Below are 22,912 nucleotides of genomic sequence, written 5' to 3'. Positions count from 1 at the left end.
ATATTCATACTAAATATATTCATAGAGGGTGAAAAACTCAGACTTTTGATTAAATGATCTATTCCAACAAAAGTTATCAAATCCCCCAAGGGAGTGGGAATCGGCGGGTATTCCCATAAATAATGTGTGCACAGAAATGAGTTAGCAGCGGTGTTGCTAAGCAACAAATAACAGCTGTTTTCACATATCTAAATAATGTTTGAAGAGGGTAAATTTGGGATGGTAAGCAATTAGCCGCACCCTCAAAAAATATTGTATCAATTTCCCACATCAAAAAGTGATAGGACTATAAAAATATCCTTAATTGGTTTCTCAGAAATGATGTTTGAATTGAAATGCTTACGTACTTTATTGCCCTGTTAACCCATTTACGCAGTAATTTTGAAACTATAATAAGTAATATTTCTTACGGCTAAGATAGGATGTGGCTAGCAATTAGGTAAATTCATAAGAAGAGGTTAAAAAGTTATTTTTGTATCAAAAGACGAGTTTTGGTGAGATATCTGAAAGTTAAACTTCACATTGAAACAAAATGTTCTATAACGCCATAGGTTAGTCATTATGTTACGTTTATGCAAATTAGGGCAGCTGCAGAGTTTTTTGAATTATCGCAACCATGAATGAAGCATAACGTAAAAATACGTCAAATCAGCAGTAATTCGAATCTAGCTTAGGTAAAAAATAGCGTTTAACTAACTCAAATTCAATTATAATAAAGCTTGATAAGCTTTAAAGAGATTAATATGCTTAAAAGAAGTTACATTTTATTGTTACTACATAATTCTTTTTCGATACGTTTTGCATAGCCAATTGATCCGACGACTGGAGACAATTGTCAGCGCAAAAACCAATTGATCCGCCTGTATTGGAACAGTTATCTTTGAACAATTTAATTTCAGAAATCTTGCAGAATCGGATTGATATTAGATTTGTTTAAATGTACAGTTTAACGCTTAACTTTTTTTTTATAACAGTCGTCGAACAGCCGACCCAACTCTTTGGATTTATGACTATTAATGTTTAACTCCATTGCCTTGTAATTTTAAACCCCAATCTATAAGACAAGGGAACTCCAGGATTAAGTATTGGGAGAAATTTGACTTCGTGGAGGACTTTTTTGATGGAACCAACCGGTATTGGCGTTACATGGAGAAGAAGACCACGAAAACCTCCCATGGTTAGCCCGACGGCAAAGGGACTCTAACCCATCATCCGTTTACCACTGAGGATATTTTATGTTAGCACTGTGCTCGGTGCAAGCCGGATGCGGAATTCGTATCTACCAGTCATCGCTGGGATTCGAATCAGGTTCACCTCATTGGAAGGCGAATGCACTATCTATTGAGGAATCACGACTCTAACGTAAAAGTAGTCGGATTCGACTATCTATGCTGCGTTAAACGAAATTCGAAAAACGAGCGATAATTCGTGCTCAAGGTGGTAAAAATTAATCAGTGCCGATAAAAATTCTTAAGAAACTATATCTGATAACAATTTTTAAGAATATAAAATAAGGTTAGTATCACACCGCAACTAGTAGAGCATTTGAAAAGTAAGAACTTAAAATTTGAACTGAATTTCGTTAAACTCTAATGAATCCTTTCGATTTTAAACTCAGAACAGAGCGTAACTGAACCTAAATCTATCAAGTTAAATATTTAGATTCAATAGTTAAACAACGTTGTAATAGTTAAACAATCCCTTCAACTTTGTTAAACAAAGAATTTATATTTTGATAATACGGGGACGAGAAAATTCAAGACCGGTTATTTTAACATGAAAGAAGATGTGATTATGCTGAGCGAGAAGAAATTCGAAAAATGACTGACAATTCATGCTCAATGTGACAAAATTAATTGGTGCTAAAGAGTTAATTCCGATAGAAAACATTTTTAAGATACTACATCTTTTAACAATATTTGATGATACAATACGAAGATAAGGCAACGGCTCGAAAAAGTACCAACTTAATGTTAAATCTTTATGCATCCTTCCGATTTCAAACGCCTTAAGTGATATAAGTACCTGTACCACAGAATTCGCAATCAACTGACGCAGATGATTACGGGATGTTAATAAACCTTCTCATAAATCTGAGCGTAATTGAACTTAGATCTATTCTATCAAGATAAAACAATTTAGATTCGATTTAGAACGAATCGTTTCAACTTAATTTAAATAAAGAATTCATAGATACGACAACAGAGATGGGGTGAAAGAAGGAAAAAAAAGACATAAAGATGTTTTCGTAACACCTCTTTGATTACATGGAGAGGATAAAATAAAAGACCGGTTATTTAACATGAATGGTTTAAGAGCGGAACATCTGCTTATCTCATATGCCGGAAATGATGGTAAGGTCGAACTTACAACTGCTGAAAAGAAGCCATAAAAAAGAGTTGTAAAACACATTTTCACGCATGTTGAGCGTTAAGTTATATGCCACATGTAGCGACCAAAGCAAATCTACAACAATAGTGATTTTTTTTACGGAGAAAAAAAAAATCTGAACGACATAGTTCCACGCTCTTTATTTTTATCAAAAGGGTTGAATTGTAAGCATGCACTTTTAAAATCCAATTGGTGGTTACATGTTAAATACACATTTACACAGTTTAAATATGGTTACTATAATCAGGAAATACTCTCCTAATCCTTAATTCCAGTTATTTGAATTATGAAAGAAAGCTATAAGAAATGAAGCCGCGTAGGCCTTCATTTAAGGCAGTGTTTCTTAACCTTTTTGGTAGAATGGACCCCTTTTAAAAATTTTAAGAAGTCACGAACCACCCCCCAGTGAAAAAAATAATTGCAAAAAACATCAATTATTAGGAGACATATAATTTTAAAAAATGAATATTTTTAATGTGAAGGTTGTTGCTGCTTTTCCTTAATTAAATTGAATTGAGGAAAAGGTTCGCAACAAAGCAATGCGCATATCATGTTCAACATTCAATCGATTTTGATGTTTTGTTTTTATTGTCACAAGTGTGGAAAATCTCGCTTCGCAAAGATACACTGTAGCAAACGGTATTATAGCTGCCACGGCTCACTTTACAAGCAATGGGAAGGCTTCCAAACATTTTAAAAATTAGGAGTAGTCGACGGACCCCCAAAATTTGACTCATGGACCCCTAAAGGGTCCATGGACCACAGGTTAAGAAACCCTGATTTAAGGTATGGGCACGAGAAAACAGATATGGACACGGGATAGAACAACTTTCACTATATTTCAAAAAAAAAAAAAATGACACAACTTATGTAAAAATATGCGAAATTTCGAAGAAATGCCAAAGCGATGTTGAACTACAATAACAGATAAATATCAAAAAAATAAAACCTAATTTATACAAATAACATACTTTTACTTGGGAATATTTAATTACACACAGGACTGCCATCAAAATCTGGCAGTTTCCTTGTACATATTATACACAATATATTAAGATCAAATACACAATCACTCTTGTGCGAGCTATAGTAGGCTACCTATACTAGTTTTAATTGCTGGAAAAACATACAGAAACAGCTCAATAACCTTAAAACAATACTATAGCTAATGAAATAGTATAATATAGATGAACTATGAATAGTATAGTATAGCTATCATTTTAATATATCCCATAGTTTGAGCTGTGAGAGGTCGCCATTTTTTTTTTTAAAGCGGAAATAAGAAACAAAATTCCCTGCATTTTCCTAATTTTGCAAGGAAAAACTCATAATTCCCCTGTTATGTTTAGATGATTTTTGAATTCCCTGTATTTTCCAGGTTTTCGCTGTGGAGTAGTATAGTAAACCTGTATCAGGACTATTTAATACACTTCGTGGAAAATGTCATTTAGCCCTTTTTAAACTAAAATTTGAACAAACTAAACATAATCAGTTAATTTTACAACATACAGAATTATTTAAAAATATATTAGTATTTTTTTTTTTTTTTTTTTGAAACAATACAAATCAAATGTTAAAGGCCTGAAAACGCAATCAAATATTTTGTTTTGAGACATCAACTCCTACAAATGTACTAAAACATTCTTTTATTTCACATTCACGTCGCAAATGCCCTATCGAATCTTTCGCATTCCAGCTGGTTTTCGTCTTTCAGCAAATCTGAATCTCTTCATTTCGAGATTCCGACAGTTCATTAAAATGTATTGAAAGAAAAAGAAAAAAAAAAAAAGCCATGGTGAACCCCTACCCTTCACACATAAGGAAAAAAAAATTCTAAAGCACTTTTTTTTTCACGGAATTCCTCAAACCAAATACAAGAGAGGTACTATTAAATCACCAAAAGTACTAGCACTCCAAAATGGGGGCGCCCAAGCAAGCAAATCCCCCAAATGGTGAATGACTCACAAGAGCAGCACCCGCCCAAAATACGGGGTCACGGGCACCATAAGAGAAGAGGAAGCTTTATTTTTAGTTCTACACCCCCGATATTTTGTTCTAGGGTGGGCTGTTGTTCTCAAGGGGGTGGTAGTGAGTCACCCCACAGTGACGAAAGCCGTTCCCTTTATTAATAATGACTATTTACATTGTTAAAAATGGGAATAAGAAGTTTCCTGCTGAGGAAATTGTACGCCGACATGGCTAAAATAAATCTGGTTGGTGTTATTTGCAGGATTTATTAACTTGGTAAAATTAATGTGAATTTCCATAACCAGAAAGTCAGTTGAACTAAGCTGTTGAGCCCACATGCAGAGAAAGGCAACACCAGACCTGTATAATATACACGAACACCGTTAATTTTTTACTGTTATGAGGAAGAAAAAAAATAATCAGCCTCTTTTAAGAAAGTTTTGTCTTTTTCGAATTACCGAGGGAAAAAAAATATTTGTACTCGCGCTTCCTATCAAAGCATTTAAAATTGCATTCACATGATTTAAAATCACACATTGCGATTCCAATTAATCGATTTAAGATCGCGAATCGTGTTTCGTATTTTAAAGATTTTATATCAAATATTGCGTTTCGTATTCTCGCGACTTAAAAGCCACTATTATGATTTGCGTTCAAGTGACTTAAAAATTATACATCGAAATTCGTATTCACGCGATTTTAAAATCAAACATCAAGATACGTATTCATGTGATTTCAAAATCTAACATCGAGATTTGTATAATAGCAAACATGTTATTGATAATAATTCAATAAGAAAGTCGTAAATTAAAATTCATAACCTTTCATACAGGTGAATTATTCCCTAATGTTAATTACTAACTGAAATTGAGCTGATTAAAACCAATTAAATTCATTTTCAGAAATTTTACAAGTGATTTGGAGGGGGGGGGGTGTATTCTTCATAGAGTAATTGAATTTGAATGATCGATTTTATTTGTGAAGCTTGCTATCTTAAAAATTGTTCGAAATAATATTTCCCCTGTAAAAGTTGCTTTAACTTTCGGCGAAATAATATTTCCCTTGTAAAAGTTGCTTTATCTTTCGACGAAATAATATTTCCCCTGTAAAAATTGTTTTACTTACGACGAAATAATAATTCCTCTGTAAAAGTTGTTTTACTTACGACGAAATAATATCCCCCTGTAAAAGTTGTTTGACTTACGACGAAATTATATTCCCCCTGTAAAAGTTGTTTCACCTAGTGAAGTGCAAGCGCACAGGGAAACTATCTCATCTGTAAGATGCCCCATTCAGAAGTTTTAAAATTACGTTGAAAATATGAAATTCAAGAAGAAAAAAAATATTACTGATATTTGTTCAAAATATTAATAACTTTTAAAACGTTTTTTAGAAATATTTCAATTTTTTGTAAAATTGGTTAGGAACGATGGATTGGAAGTATTTTTTGGGCTTAATTTTTGATTTATTGGTTACGAAATTAGTGGTTTATTATCTATACTATAATGAAAATTGCAAATGGAATTTAAGCGAGCCAATTATCTATTAGGAATTAAGCGAGCACTTATCTAAGAACGGTATACAATACAGCCTTAAAAGATTTTGATTAAGTATTTAATTAAGTTTTTTTAAAAAAATAATTATAGCCATAAGTGCTCACGAATACAATACAGAATACTTGAAACAATTTAATAACAGTAAGATCGTTTATTTATTGCAATAATTTAAATTTAGTCTGTTTCATTTAATTCAATTCAAAGTTACATATGAGTCGCTCAGAAGCCAATGCGGTTAAGTCCAAAACACAAAAATTGAGAAAATTAATGTTTTCTGATACATTAGTTTTTAAAATTCTTGGTTTATTAATTTAATTAGAAAAGTGTATAAAGTCTTTTTTCGAGGTGTAAACTCTGCAAAAAAAACAAGATATGTACAGGATGTGTAAATTAAAACGTAAGTATTTATTGAAATAATGACAGCATCTTAAAAATTTTAGGACTTATACCTTTTGGCAGCTGAAAAAGATAAGAAATATATATAGTCTACTAGTATAAACGAACTTTTATTTTTCACAATCATCACTAGATACAGTGATTAATAGAAAATAAACTGTTGGATTATTTCAAAAATTGTTTTTTACTTCAAAACTAGAGTGGCACTTTTCTTTGTTTTGGGAAATGAAAATAAAATAAATAAATAAAAAAAAAACTAAAAATACCACATTTTAAAAAAATACTACGAAAAATACCATACCCCTTTTTTTGGTGAAAAAATACTACCGTAGTATAAAAAAATACTACGTCTGGCAACCCTGATTACTATGAATTTCTTGTTTTTCAGTGTTACCAACAAATATCGAAAGAAGAAGAATTTAATTTTTATTTCAAAGTTTATGTAAAAAAATACTGATAAAAGATGGACTTATTCACAATGGCTTCTGAAATTATTATACAATATATTCAGAAGCTATTAAAAAAAGGGCTGTCTAACCTAGAAAAAAGTAACCAACGAGTAAATCCTTTAATAACTAAGAAGATTATTAATTATTTCATCAAAATTTCCAAAAATCAGAAAATATCAAAAAATGGACTTAACCGCATTGGCTTCTGAGCGGCTCATATGTAATAGAAATTGCGTTCGAAATTATTTTATGCAAAGGTCAATTTTATTGAATAACTAGTAAAATAATATTATTCCTATCACAATAAACTTAATTTCGCACAGAAATTTGAAATAAAAACGAATTTTAAATGTTTTTTTTTAATAAAGAATTTTTAACAATACTAAAATAAAATTCATATCACATAACTAAAAACGCCTATTGAGGAAATTCGTGGTGAAGTAAAGACGGGTGTACAATTACATTTTCCTCCTATCTCTAGAAATGAAACAACAAAGGTGTATTTTTAGGTCAATTTCTACCCTATCATAAAAATTAATAATACATATTATTTTTCGGTTCTGTCAGGGAAGTAGCGCAACTATATAACGTCAGTTTTTTTTCTTCTTTTTCTGCAAATGATATTTCACCTGCTCGTCATGTTATTTCCTCAATGGCAATAATAAAAAACGAGAATGAAAAGTACACATTAAAAAAACATAAATAGATATTGTGATATGTATGATTTATGTTAGGTAAACTGTCACACAAAATCGCATGGTATTTGTTTTTAATAGGTATAAAATAAAAAAAAAAGTATGAGACATTGACGGAAGACTTACCAAAATGTATTGAGTTTTGATATTTAAAAATAAATAAAATTTTGAGATAGAAAAAGGAAGGCAGGGCTTTATTTTTTAAATCTGGAGTGAATTTGGAAACATGATGTTTTGAAGCCTTTTAAAAAACAAATTTAAGATCAAAACAAATAAAGATCCAAAAAATATTATATCAATTATGCCAACAAATAATGCATATATTAATTTTATGACCACAGTAATTTGAAGTATGTGCATTTTTAAAATTGATACTTCAAAATTGGTACGATGTTATTGTTTATAATTTTACCACCAACCGAATTAATTCCTTAATTAAATAAAAGAAATCTAAATTATCATCACACTGTTCAAATAATTAAAGAAAATAAAAATGCATCTAAATCTTTCGGCGTATTTTCTGTCTATTTAAATCAACTCAAGAAATCTTTTTAATGTTGATTTATAAATTTTAGAAAAAACTTACTGCAGTACAATAAGCTGAAGGGATTTTTTTAACACCTCGAATAAAAGGGATAATTTGAATCCAAGTTTCAAAAATTCTTAATTTTGTTGTGAATTTAACATAAGGACCAGCTGGTGCCACTATTTTCGCCAGAATTAGAAATTGAATTAATCAGAATTGGAAACTAAATTAATTCAAATGAATTCAGTAACATTTTCCTCATTTTTCATATAAATAAAAATACTAACAATATTCAAGACTGCAGACAGACTAATGGCAGCAGTTCGCACAGTTTAAAAGGATCAAATCACGAGGATAAAAAAAAAGAGAACATGTTATTTCATTATTTTAATAATTCATTCCCACATATCAGTATTAGCAATAACCACCGCAAGAGGTCGTTTGCGGCAGATGGAGTAATTCTATCCAATTAAAAAAAATTCAAAGGGCTGCGACAAATATCCACTGATGAAAGAAATAAAAATCGTCTCGTAATTCTACAACTTTGATGAAATGGGATGATGAAGAAAAATAAATAAAAGAAATTAAAAGCAGGTCATTGACCTATAGTGGATTCAGACTGCAACGCTAAATCCCCTGTGTAATTATTACAACAGTTTTATGAATACTAAACTCACGGGTAATAATTTATTCAGGATGTATATTCATATTGAATAATTTTAATGATATGCGCACTGCATGAATACGAACATCATTAAATACAGATGGAATATGCTTCATAATAAATGACAAAATGCACATTTTTATGTATTTGGTTTTCTTTAGAGATATGGATTCACCACTCCTTAAAAAAAAAAAAAAAAAAAAAAATATATATATATATATATATATATATATATATATATATATATATATATATATATATATATATATATATATATATATATATATATCAGGGGTCTGTTTAGAAGAAATTTGGGTCCGTTAATGGACCCTTCACAAAATAATTTATCTTTTAATCGGACCCTTCACAAATTTGTTTATCTTCATTATTGTTTTATTAATCGAATAAACCCTTCCCAGGAAGGGGGTGGGGAGAAAGACAGATGCAAACGAACTAAATTTTGTCTTCCGCAGACGCTTCTTCCTTTATTCGCCCGAAATGAATATTCTGCGTTCAGCAGTGTTAGGCTAAATACCAAATATTTGTATGTTGCATCGCTAATTTAGTAGCTGCAATTGCTGCTTATTTTTTAAAATTTGATTTTTTTAATTATAATTTTAAAGTGTTGAGCATAATTTTGTATGTCTTTACAATTTAAAAACTCCTTGAAAAAATTTTTTTTTTGCAATAACGGACCCTATTTGCACAAATTCACAAAAGCGGACCCTGGTTGAAAGAATGTGATTTAACGTTTATTTTATATTCACAAATTACGAGTAATTTTTTCACAATTTTACAAAAACGGACCTTTCACAAAATGTCTGGACAGACCCCTATATATATATATATATATATATATATATATATATATATATATATATATATATATATATATATATATATATATATATATATATATATATATATATATATAACTGTTAAGCCTAACTCTTCTTAAAGGTTTTAAACAAAAATGGCCCTGTCTAATTGTGACTAAAGTTCTCAGGCATTCCATGCCAGATGCAAAGGGTATTTATGTACAAATTTAAAAAAATCATATGAGATATATATAATTGCAAAAAATTCTGTTCGCATTATTCAAAATTTTTATTTTTTAAGTTTGGTAAAAACACATACGAAGTTCATTAGTTCACCGATTATGATGAACAAAGACGAATATTAAATGAGAGCTGAATTAGATTTACGCATAAAAAACAACAAAACACTCGCTAAAGCTACCAAGGTAAGAATTGACATTGGCGCTTCTCTCCTTTAATTGACACCATGCCACTTTTCTCAAAAACATTTTTAACCTTTCCCTTTCTCATAAAGTGTCGCACTTCACCATACCTCCCTTGTCGCATGTCACACAACATTAAATGCACACACGCTAGAAGTTCAAAGACAAAACTGTTGTTGTAAGAACATATTTCAAATTTTATTAAGTTCTTTTTTTAATGACATGTGTCAGCATAACAATTTTTACATATGTTCTAATTTTGATGCAAAATGCGAAAAAAAATATATACATTTTAATTTAAGTTAAATCAAAATGCCATGCGTTATTACCCCCTCTCTCCCCTTTAGCAGAAACTGTCACAATTTCACGAACCCCCTCTCCTTTACAAGCAGAACAATATTTATGGGCAGTCCCTGACGTGTTTCACTTGAACGGAAAACACGGATGCTGCAAATTTACAACGTATTATTATGGTTCAACGTATTAATATTGTTGTTCAACATTGAACTGATTTTTGTAAATGAGTAGTAGTTCCATAAGTTGTTTTTTTTTTTTTTTTTTTTTTTTTTTTTGTGAAGCTACCTTGATGGTTAATTACAATTTACTACCTCACTAAGGTTGCTGCAAATTTACAACGTATTACGATTCAAGGTATCGATAATATGGTTTTAAACCAAATTTTCTGAAAGCGTAGTAGACCTATATTATTCTTTTATGAACCTACCTTGATGGTTCATAACAATTTAACATCAAACAAAGGTTGCTGCAAATTCACAAAGTATTATGGTTCAAAGTGCTAATATATGGTTTCACGTTTAACAGATTTTTCTAAGAGTGAAGGAGTTCCATACTATTCCTTTATGAACCGACATTGTTCAATAACAATTTAACATCTTATTAGAGTTGTTTCAAATTTACAACGTATTATATCTCAAAGTATCAATATAGTTCATATATATAGTTCAAAATTGAACTGATCTTTATGAAAGTGTAGTAGTTCTATATTATTCTTTTATAAACCTACCTTGATGGCTATTAACCTTTCAAAATCAAACTAAAGTTGTTACAAATTAACAACGTTCAACGTTTAGCCAATTTTTTTAAAAGCCTGTGTGTAGTTCCATAATTTTATGAATCTACCTCGATAGTTGTAATAAGCAATACAAAATAGCAATTTCTACTCTTGGAAAGGATAGAACTAAGATTTAATCCACTTTAAGAAAGTTGTAAAAATAGGATTAAGTTGGTTTATCTTTCTATTTTGTGTTGTAATAATTAGATAAATGTAACAGGCTTAAGTAAATGAGGTCGCCGCGTTCAATTAAATAACACCTTAATCCCCATATAAACGAACCGTTCCAGACGTACATTGTTTCTTTTTGCATAAGAGTTCTTTTGTTTCTGGTAGGACAAAATGATATTATTTCCGACCAATTGAACTTGGTAATAGTAATAACAGGTCAAGCGTTTTACAGTTGTAAGGGACCCACCCGCCTAATCATTTACAATTTAAATGTTACAAAATGTTTGCCTATAAAACGAAGGCGCGTGACCTAGATGTCACGTTTGAGTCTCATAAAGAGATAAAGGGTCTAGAAACGATTTTAACTTAGAGATGGTAAAATTTTTACATTAAACAAAGTTTTGACCATCTCTAAGATCATCGAATTTTACATTAAACAATGTTTTGACCGTCTCTAAGATCATCGAATTTTACATTAAACAATGTTTTGACCGTCTCTAAGATCATCGAATTTTACATTAAACAATGTTTTGACCATCTCTAAGATCATCGAATTTTACATTAAACAATGTTTTGACCATCTCTAAGATCATCGAATTTTACATTAAACAATGTTTTGACCATCTTTAAGATCATTGAATTTTACATTAAACAATGTTGAGGCCGGGATCGCCTGGTTGGTAGGGCACTGAGCCCATATCCAAGAGTTCGTGGGTTCGATCCCCGACGGCCGAAGACTCCCCGTGTAGTAAATGGTGACTGATGCACGTTAAATCTCTAGAGTCGCAAAATTAAACAATGTAAAATGTATCAACAATAATTTAAAGTTTGTAAGTTCGTATTTGAAAAATTTTCAATACACATTCCACACAGGTTATTTTTCCATGAAACTTACATATACTTTCCATGAAACTTAACCATAAATGAATAAAAAATTCATTTCATAACATGTCAATGCACTTAGCTGATGTACCGAATTTAGATATTCAATTTCGTATAAGAATTTATAAAGCAAATCAGAATTGACCAATAGTAATAAAGACATTCTAATCTAGACTTTCATTATCTGTCAAGCAATTGAACTTCGAAGGTCTTACTCTATTTAACTTTTTTTTTTTTTTTTTTGCAAGGAAAAAAAAAACAGAAACCTTACACGGTAAGGTTACTACCAGTAAAAATTGAACCTTATATAAAGTTTGTATATTTCACTCCTACTAAACGGGTTAAGGACAGGTATAACAACTTATTATGATACTTTTTCCGTAGTAAAGGTAATAGTTTCATGTATTTGCCTCTTAGTTTGTAAGATGCAAGTTGAACAGTTTATTTTACATTCCATAAGCTTAAGTTTCACGAACAATAAAATGAGACACAATATTGAAACTAACCATCAGTTCATTGAAATACCGAAAAAATTACATTACATTTAACTACCGAATCAATAAATAAGTTCATTTATAGATTTAAAAAAAAATGCTAAAATGAGGTTGTAGGTTGTAAAAACAAAAAATCACGATAAAAAAAAAATATCAAGTTTTCGGAGTGTTACGCAACTCTAGTATAGAAGTCCATGAAGTCCACAGAAATTACGGGGACCTGTAAAAATTTGGCATTTAACATCCTTATGATCCTGGTTTTTTTCTTTAATTCTTCGGCGTTCTCTCAATTCATATTAATAATTTTTATTCGAAACAAGTTTAGAAACGTTTTAAAAAGAAGTCTCATCAATTTTCTTTCACTTTCTTGTTTTTGTATTAAAGTAAAAAGAAAATTGAGATGAAAAATAAATAATAACTTGTTTTATAATGAAAACCTTGTACGGCTTTTCAAACTGACATCAACAGCGTTTACAACTACAAACAATTCTTCAAAATGACTTGCACAAAAAATCATAGAAATATTTCGTTTTGTAATGAAAACCTGTTTTTTTTTATATATAAGAATAATCTAGTATAAAGAATCAAGTTATTATTTTTTTTTATACAACTGGCAAAAATTCACTTAAATAAAATGAAAGATAAACTGAAAAAGTACAGTGGACAAGTAACATAATCACGAAGACCAATGACACCAGGAAAAACAGATTACCTTCGAAGTGTAACAGAAACAAAACTGAATAGAAAGTCGTAGTGTGATATGAAGAATAGAAAAAAGCAACACGCGACCATAAACGGCGGACAACTTTAGAAAAGAAACAAAGAAAATAATAGAAAGGAAATGGCGATTATGGAACAACTACGACCGAGGTCATTTCAACACATGAAATGCGCACGCATTTGGAACGTTGCAAATCCATGCAATCTACGAACGTCCACATTTTCTTGGCGTTCGTATCTCGCCATAAACTTAACACACGCTTTAGAAATACTTAGAAATTCAAAACTTAAGAAAGTAAACACGTAACAAACGTCATAACAGAAGCGATAAATTGTTTTGAAAGGGCATTTAATATAAGTTTTTTTTTTTTAGAGTTTCCGGCACGGTGGGCGAGCGCTGTGACTGATGCCAAAGGGAAAAAATAGACGTCCATATACTTCCAGATGGCAAGTATCCGCAAATATATATTTTTAAAAGTTCGAGACCTTTTAGTTCTAAAAGTTGCTGAGATCTGAGAGTCGTATATAATTGAAAGCTAAAAGTGAGTGTGTTCTATTTAAACCGATCGCCATTTTTTTTTTTTTTAAATTAACTTTAAAACGATAATACGATATTCACTATTAAAGAGCATTAATTTCAAACAAAAATGAAATCTCTATACAATTTAAATTTCAAGCTCAAATTAAGATAAGAATACATATGAATAGCTATCATAGCTCATTACACGAGTTGGAAAAACTTCAACACTTACGATTAGGAAGGTTATGATAAGGCCTGAAAAAATTGAACTCTTGATAATGAACGGAATCCGGATTATAAAGCAGCCGGATGTCCGGATTACAACACAGGACATCATTTTCGATATTAAAAGAGTGGAATATTTCAATGGGTATTTTCATTTACCACTTAACTGTCAGACGAGGTGTCATTGGTCTCCATGGGTACTTCTGAATGGTTGCAGGAACATAATACCTTCATTTTTACATATTACGTATTATATACATATTTTTAGCGTATAAATAACGTAATGATTAGCAATAACATTCAAATCGCATAACTGGTGAAGCGTTAAACCAAATGTTAAGATCTTCGTTTGTTGTTGTTAAGGTATGTTCATTTGTGTTATGATGTTGCAACTAAACTATAAAGACTAATTTAGCACTGATGTTTAGTTTGTATAAAAAATAAAAGTACAAAACAAATAATTTCGAATTATTTTGAAAAAATATGTTTAAATTTTAGCATTATTCCATTTTACAACTTCTATTATGAACTGAAAATCAAGTTAAAATCTGTTGAAACAAATATCTCTATCTTACAATTTGAGGAACCGCTGACTATCCCATGATCCGATATATCCACTTTTAACAATCGTGCGATCTAGAATTATTAATTATTTTCTCGAACAAAAACTAGTAAAACCACACTCCGGTTTTTATGAGATAAAATAATCATTGTCTTAATTTTACCATCTACTTTAAGCAAGCTAAACAAACAATCCCAAATATTCTTATACTCATTTAATTTATCATTTGCCACGCGCGTTTAGATTTTTGCAAGTCCCGTCCACCCTCAACAAACAGAACATGTTTTATTTACTAATGGTGAAAGTAAAAGAGAATGACTGCATCTACATTACTAAGTAAACTGGTGCATTTAATGGTGTACAATATGAAAATAAAGTAGCATTATCTATAAATAAAAATGTCCAATTCCAAAATAGTGTATGGCTGTTTAATATTAAATGAAAAACTCCAAGAAACTGAAGCGAAAAGATATACTAATATATAAAAATGTTAAAACTTAATAGCTTCAAATTTTTTTTATTCTTTTATAAACAAATTAAAATTTTAAGTTTCCAAGCACACTTTAATTTACTTATCCGATGAATTAGAAACTTTTGTAGTTAATACATCCATAGAAGATATGCCCTTTATTGGTTAAATGGTGGTAAAGAGTTTTAACTCATTTGAGGTGAAAATAGTGGTAGTCCGTTGATCGGAGGAGCAGCACTAAAATTTGACTCGGACCACCAAAAAACTATAATCTGTGGTTTCCCCGATCATCAATAATATAAAAGGGACAAAACTGTATTATTCCTGTTTTGATTTGGTTTGAATTAGTGACACAAAGTAGAATATTTCATCATAATTTTGAAAAGTACACATTCATAGCATAGAATTTTTACTGTTCGTCTATTTAAATTAATTTTATTAACTTTTCTTTAACAAAACTTTTAAGAGACAAATAAACAGACCATTGAAAATGTGTATCAAATAGTAATATTTATTAGCAGAGCAGTGACAAAATTTTCTTTATTCCACCCCCTGTATAAAATATGTAAGCTGTCCAGCGACAAGAACAGAAAGAATAAAATATATGGGTAATAAAAACACGGACACGACTGCGTTAAGAAAATTCGTCCCTATCTAGACTTCACACAGTCCTAAGTGAAGAAACTAAATAATCCCCAACATCAAAAAAATCTAGGACAAAAACAATATTGAATTGGTTACTATGATGGACAGTAGACACATTACGTTGACAGCATAAAACAAAAAGCAAAAAGAAAGGGGGGGGGAAGAGATGTATTCAAGTGACTAGATCAACAATGCATCGATTATTTCAAAGTCTACTTATGGAAATAAGACACTCCGCAATCGAACAACAATGACATATCAGCACGAAACAAAAGGCAAGAACAAACTTACACTGGAACCAGAAAACGATAAATCACGGCATAAAGCAGGTCTAAATTAGACAGACCACCCTTAAAAAAGCAGTATAAATCTTCATTCCATTATCGAGATCTTTACCTATGGCACTATACATTCCAGAGAGAAAAGCAAACAGATCAAGAGAGTCAAATTTAGCATGAAGTTAATCTCCCACTTAAGGCTTAATTATTACCTTCATAAAAAAACATTTACCTTCCTGGAGTTTTCTACAGACAAAGGAAAAGGTAATAGGTTCCTATTTCGGGGGGAAAACAGGGTGCTTATTGAATAAAAACGCTATAATAGGAGGGAAATGTAAACCATGACTCACGAAAATAAGGTAAGCCCGCTTGTCGAACTTGTAGGAAAGTGCATTTCAGATTAAGGTTGATTGAAACAAGAGCATATTCACATGCAAGTAATTACAGTAAATAACAAGAATTGCGATAACAACAACGTTTAAGAATTATATGTGAGTTTTGTTGTGGGAAATAAGTTTTGTAAAATGATAGATGACAGAATTTTTAAAAGGGATTAAATTATTCATATAGCGAAAAAGGGAGGGAATACAACTTTCTCAATATATATTTCTCAATCTATATATAAGCTAAATCCTGAAATAGATGCAGATAAGAGAAGTTGTTTAATTATTATATGATGGTTAATATATAATTGCACTTAAGTTTAAAAAAAAAAGTATACATTTTACGCATGAAATTATACCTCGAATACTTTAATATTACAAATTTAGCATTTTATAATTGTTTGAGTGCAAACTGCCTTGCATTATAAATTTAATATTTTCAATTTAGTAAGGAAAGAAAATTTTAGAGCCTAGTAAAATTTAATTTGAAGGCTATTTTGCATTAAAATGTTATACTTAAAACTTTTTGAAGAAGAGAAAAATTAAATTTGAATATTACTAAGATTCGAATTAAAAATAATAAATTTGAATTTCTTAAGCTTCCTGCAATTGATACCAATTAGTGAAATTGATATTTCATGGTTAATACATAAATGTAGTTTAGTTTTAAAAGTAAGAATTAAAAAAAAAAATTAAAACTAATTTATCAAACTAAGTATGAAATTATGAATCTTACGCGTAGTATCAGAAATTTGACATTTTAAAATTGTTTGAGCTGAAACTTTGATACTTTGCACTATAAATTTGATACTTGCACTTAGTTTGCATTTCAAACGAAAAACTCAAGACAAAATTAACGGATTTTATTATAATTTTAATATACACAAATTTAGCTTTTTTTAGTTGAAAATGTATGTAGCATGATAGCGTAACACTGTATAACGTTTTGCTCTATTCTTGCTTTCCATGCAGATTTTTTTTATGGTCAATATTTATAAAATAAATAGTAGATATACTATTTACAAGAAAAAGGTGTATCGATTGCTATTTCAATTATGCCTAGTGTTTATGAATTCAAAACCTGTTTTGTGTTGCCTAAGTATTTCAAAAGGTGATTTTCTATGCAACAAATTTTCCATGTAACGAACTTATTATCGGGATTTAGCAACTTCATTAAATCAGGGGTCTGTTTAGAAGAAATTTGGGTCCGTTAACGGACCCTTCACAAAATATCTTTTCATAAAAACGGACCCTTCACAACATATTTTAACTTAAAAACGCACACACAAAATAATTTATCTTTTAATCGGACCCTTCACAAATTTGTTTATCTTCATTATTGTTTTGTTAATCGAATAAACCCTTCCCTGGAAGGGGGGGGGGAGAAAAACATGTAAACGAACTAAATTTTATCTTCGGCAGACGCTTCTTCTTTATTCGTCCGAAATGAATATTTCAGCGTTCAGCAGTATAGGCTAAATACCTAATATTTGTATGTTGCATCGCTAATTTAATAGCTGCAAATGCTGTTTATTTTTTAAAATTTAATTTTTTTAATTTTAATTTTACAGTGTTGAGCATAATCTTGTATGCCTTTACAATTTAAAAACTCCTTGAAAAAGTTTTTTGGACGGACCCTATTTGGACAAATAACGGATCCTATTTGCACAAATTCACAAAAGCCGGACCCTGGTTGAAAGAATGTGACTTAACGTTTATTTTATATTCACAAATTACGAGTAATTTTTTCACAATTTTACAAAAACGGACCTTTTACAAAATGTCTGGACAGACCCCTGGTTAAATAGAGGTCTAACTGTAATTTCTATACTAATAGGCGAATTTCAAGTATTAATTACCAAATCGAAATAACAATTATTTCTCGAAAAAAAAATTGCACAATATGTATAACTACGTGAGAAACATGACGTTCTCAAGTCACAGAATAATAATTCAGAGCAATTTAGTCAATTGATTGGGTAATGAGTGTGACTAAATATCGTGGAAGATATTATATCTAATTATAACAAGAATACTAAAATCACGAAATGAGTGAGTCATAAAAAAAAGGCTACTTTTTTTACTCAGTGCATCAGTGCGTACAAGGTTATGCTTCGTAGAAGACGTTATTCAAACGCGTTCAAGGATCTTTTTTAAACATTAAAAGACATTGAAGCAATTTTTGCCTACTCTTGACCATTTATATTAAGTGGTTTTGAGAGAGAAAAAAAGGCTTTGTTTAATCCTATTGAAATTCAATATTGCAAAGCCAAAAGTTATAGTTTTTACACAATACGAGGTGAGCCAGAAATTTATTTTTAAGCTTCTAATGTTTTTTCTATGTGATATTAACCAACAGAATAAATAAATAAAACTAACTAACCGCGCCCTGCATCCAATTTGGTTGGGGTCATCCTTGAGTTAAGAAAATAAAAACCATTCGTTTCACGAAAGATAGTTCTATTGTTTTTTTTTCAATTAATTTTTCGGCAATTCACTTCTGATTTTTGCATATATATTTTTTTTAAAATCTCGATTTCTTTAATTCGATATTATTTATTACAACAGTTGAAACTCGAAACGTGCATTTAATTAACCCATTTTTGAAGCGTCTGATTTCGTCGTAAATACACGTGGTTTTATCATCAGTTATTGCCATACATTTCTCGAGTTCTAAAATCTTTTTTTTTTCTTCTTTCCGATAACGACTCCTCAAGTTCAATAAAAAAAAATGAATATGAAATTTTTTTTTTCGATATCTATATTCTTTATGTGTTGATCAGAAGAAAAAAAAATTATTAGATAATTTTTCTTTTTTTACTCTTTCAATTTTGTAATCGTTATTTTTGTGCATAAAAATGACAGTCTTTTCAACATCTATGAATCAAAAAAACAAACAAAAACAATTGTAATAAAAAAAAAGAAAAAAACATACACACTGAGCATTTCTTCTTCCAATAATAACTTGTCTGTAATAATTAGTATTGTTTGAGCGAATCTTGTAGAACGAATTTAATTTCAGTTCTTCAAGTGAGATGCAAGAAAACGCCTTTCGCGTCGAATTCTTATTTCTTACCAATTCCACCACGAGGTCGAACATCAAAAAATACCATCAAACGAAATTAACCATCAAATGACCAAACATCAATCAAGCCGACCTCAATCCCACAAACCATAATAGGCATCAAAAACCATTCCAAAAACCAAGTATACACAAACTTTCAATGCATAGTTGCATTATAAACATGAAACTCTCCAATTCCTCCACCGAGATTGAAATTGGTCTTGAATATGAAGGTCGTTATGGATTCTTTCCTTGTTCCTTGCAGACATTACATCGTTCATTCTACCTGAAGAACTAATGATTAGTGATCGAACAAGAGCTCTTGACCCGCAAATGAGTGCATTTTCGCCAAAGTGCTGATTTTTGAAGATCGGTTGTTCATCCTCCAGGCAATTTGCAGATGGATTTGGTACTTGTTGATGTTGTAAAAACATCAAAAAGGTCGTTATTCTCTCATTCTCGAATAAATTTATTTGGTTTAATGTCTTTCTATTCTTGGCTCCTTATTGATAACTTAGATTATTTATAGGCGATAACTAATGCATAAATAAAGCAGCTGGAGAGTGGTTAAAACTTAATTATTAATATTAATGCTTTGTGTAATAATTAGATCATCAGTCTGTATCTACTATAATTAATAACTAACTTCTAATTTTACTTATAACTCTATTTAAGTATGCGTAAACGTTACGCCGATATCAGGAGCGAGTTGGAGGAAAATCTTAATGATTTTTTTTTAACTGAAACTAGTCATGTCAAACTTGATTTGCCCACCAAAAAAATTGGTGCAACATTGAAACATAACGCAGTGCAATTTAGTTTCACTCTAAGAAGGTTTTAAATTGAGCCATAGCAAAACTTTTAAAAGTACGATAATGTGGTTCAATTTTGTACTCTAAGTATTAAGGTTGCAACAAATGTGAATTTTAAGGTTTAACACGATCCAAAATTTTCAACTAAGTATAACAGGTCAGCGGTTCCCAATTTATTTCGGCTATGGAACCCTAAATAACTAACTTTCTTTTGACGGAACCCCGACTTTATAACTTAAGTATATTAAGACAATTGTGAACGCATTAACCTATATAAGACTGCTTTATTCTGAAAATATTAAATAAGAATAATGGTATCTTTTTTATAGTTTAAGTATCAATCATTTTAAATCAGATCAGATCTGACTGTTGAAATAATTGATCTAGAGCTGAATCTAGTTTTGATTTGAATTTGATTTGGGTACATAAACCTGAAAATGAATGAAACAAGCCGAATTATGGCTTTCGTTGAAATTTAAACTAAAAAGAAACGTTGAAAGTTAAGAGTAGTTCTTTATTAACATATTTTATTTTGGTTTGAAAAGTGCGAAGGGAAGTACTAATGCAATAATTTGTAAATACATGTCCTTTTCAAAAATTATGTACTTTTCTGAGCAATTTCTTTAATATTGACATTTTATTTTAACGGCAACCAAAATAATACGTAAATAATGGATTATTGATTGGATTAAAATATGAATACAGGTTTCAGAAATAGTTTTTAAAAAAACGTTGAAAAAAGTTCTAACTTTTGGAACTAGTTTACCTTTCCCACGGAACCTTAGGGTTCCGCGGAACATCATGAACTTTTTGGATAAAATATATTCCTAATTTAAAAAATTAGTTCTCAAACCAACTCTGGGTATGAACTTCATTTCAAAACTAGAAAAATCCAATTTACGTTAGCAAATTAAAACATTTCCTACTTATTTCTAAAACGTTATTTTTGTTAGACTTAACAAAAATAAATAAAAACGTAATAATTAATAAATAACAACTAAGGAAAATTATGAGGAAAAATACATCAATCACAGATTTATTGAAAACATTTTCAAACTTAATACCAAACAGAATGCAATTTTTCGGTATTTACGAGGAAAATTAATTAAAGAATAATACGTTGGTTTATGTAAGCTTAGCGGAGCGAAACCAAGAACATTTTGCCAATATATAATCCACTACGATTAGATAGCCGAAAAATCCTTTAAATTGAAACTACTATCAACTTACTGCCCTAGAAAGAGTATTTGAGTTGACATTTATATCGTGAGTTATGTACAGCTAAAGTTTTCGTTCTACACTAAATTTCAAAGGGGAAAGAAAAACAACTTTTAAGCGTTTCCTTATAACGAAAATTTGATCTCCCGTTATGAGGAAAACAGAAAAATGAATAAAGGATACATCAGCGATATTGTTTTGGAAACAATTCAGAGCAGAAACTTTGATTATCTAGAACAATTTTTGAGTAAGAACGTTAAAATAGTTTCCTTTTTTTTGTAAATATGTATTTATGCCTCAAATATCTTAATATCAAATGTGAATACATAAATTAAAAAATAATAAAGGATAAGATAAAATATCTGCATCCTTTAAAAATCAAATTAAAAATACAATGCAAATTTATATTAAGGTAGGTACTCTAGTTACGTCTCACTAGAGCTGCACAATAGGCTATTAACGACGGTCTGGGAAACATCTATGAGAATGATTTGAAGACACGTCATCACAATTTTTATTCTCTGCGGAAAGAATGGCTCCTCCTCTTTGGTAGGCAGACAACCTGCGCTCGAAGTCAAGCTCTTTACGGTAGAACAGTTTAATGAGGACCGATACCGCACACCTTCGGTCCCTATGCAGGTTGATCAAAGTGGTCACAATTTGTATTTGGCAATCTGTCACGTGACAGTTGGCTTCAAAATCAATTGTATCCACAGTGAATCGGTTAAGATATGTAAATTAAGTTATGATACTAAATCTCTGCCATTTAGTCGCAACTAGTTCCGTTATTTTATTTACATAAATATTTATTTTTAAGCATTTAAAACTTATAATATAAATGTTAACATGTAAAAAATCGTAAATTTACTATCACAATAAAACTCCTTCATATTTAATATTTTAATTTTGAATCTAAACATCTAGATTAATTTGCAAGTTATCCCATGTTATCATTAGAATTTAATAAATTTAAAGAAAAAAAAGATACGAAAACAAGCAAAAAATATTATTATTACATAAGTAAGTTTCATCATTATTATACTTTAATTAGCATAAAAATAGGCCAAAATCGACGTCATCTCTCTGCCTTTGAAGAAGCTTAATTTGCTTTTGGTGTATAAGAAACATTTAATTAGTAATTAGATTTATTAACAATGGAAGAAAAAATTGTTTAAAAAAAAGGGTTAATGTAGTCTATCGCAAAAGGTCTCAAAATACAAGACAATCTAAGACGACAATGTTTAGACTAACCCAAATAACGTCGACAGCCGCATTGCACATTTTCGACTATTTACATAAATGTCACCCCTCAACAACTAAACAAATAAAGAAGAACCAACAATGTTTATCTGATTCTACTAATTGGATTATATGTCAATCCTTTGTCAGGACAACAATTAAGACTCATTTAAAGAGAAACACAAGAAGATAAAAAATACACGACAGTGCAAAACATCTCTATAAGAGGATGACCGGCATTCTAAAAAAAATCACGCCAAAGCAGAAGTGCAT

The 22,912-nt window shown here is 30.2% G+C and overlaps 1 protein-coding gene across 7 annotated transcripts in view; it reads right to left on the bottom strand.

The window, feature by feature from the left end:
* LOC107448763 (SLIT-ROBO Rho GTPase-activating protein 1) overlaps nucleotides 1–22,912 on the bottom strand; it is a 231,283-nt gene that overhangs the window by 26,958 nt on the left and 181,413 nt on the right. The gene's annotated exons all lie outside the window — the stretch shown is intronic.

Source organism: Parasteatoda tepidariorum, chromosome 9, assembly GCF_982258835.1.
Source record: "Parasteatoda tepidariorum strain Cologne lab strain chromosome 9, Ptep-v5.0, whole genome shotgun sequence".
In the NCBI taxonomy this organism is placed as follows: domain Eukaryota; kingdom Metazoa; phylum Arthropoda; class Arachnida; order Araneae; family Theridiidae; genus Parasteatoda; species Parasteatoda tepidariorum.
The sequence above is the reverse complement of the archived record's forward strand: the minus strand, read 5'-3'. Positions and strand labels throughout refer to the sequence as shown.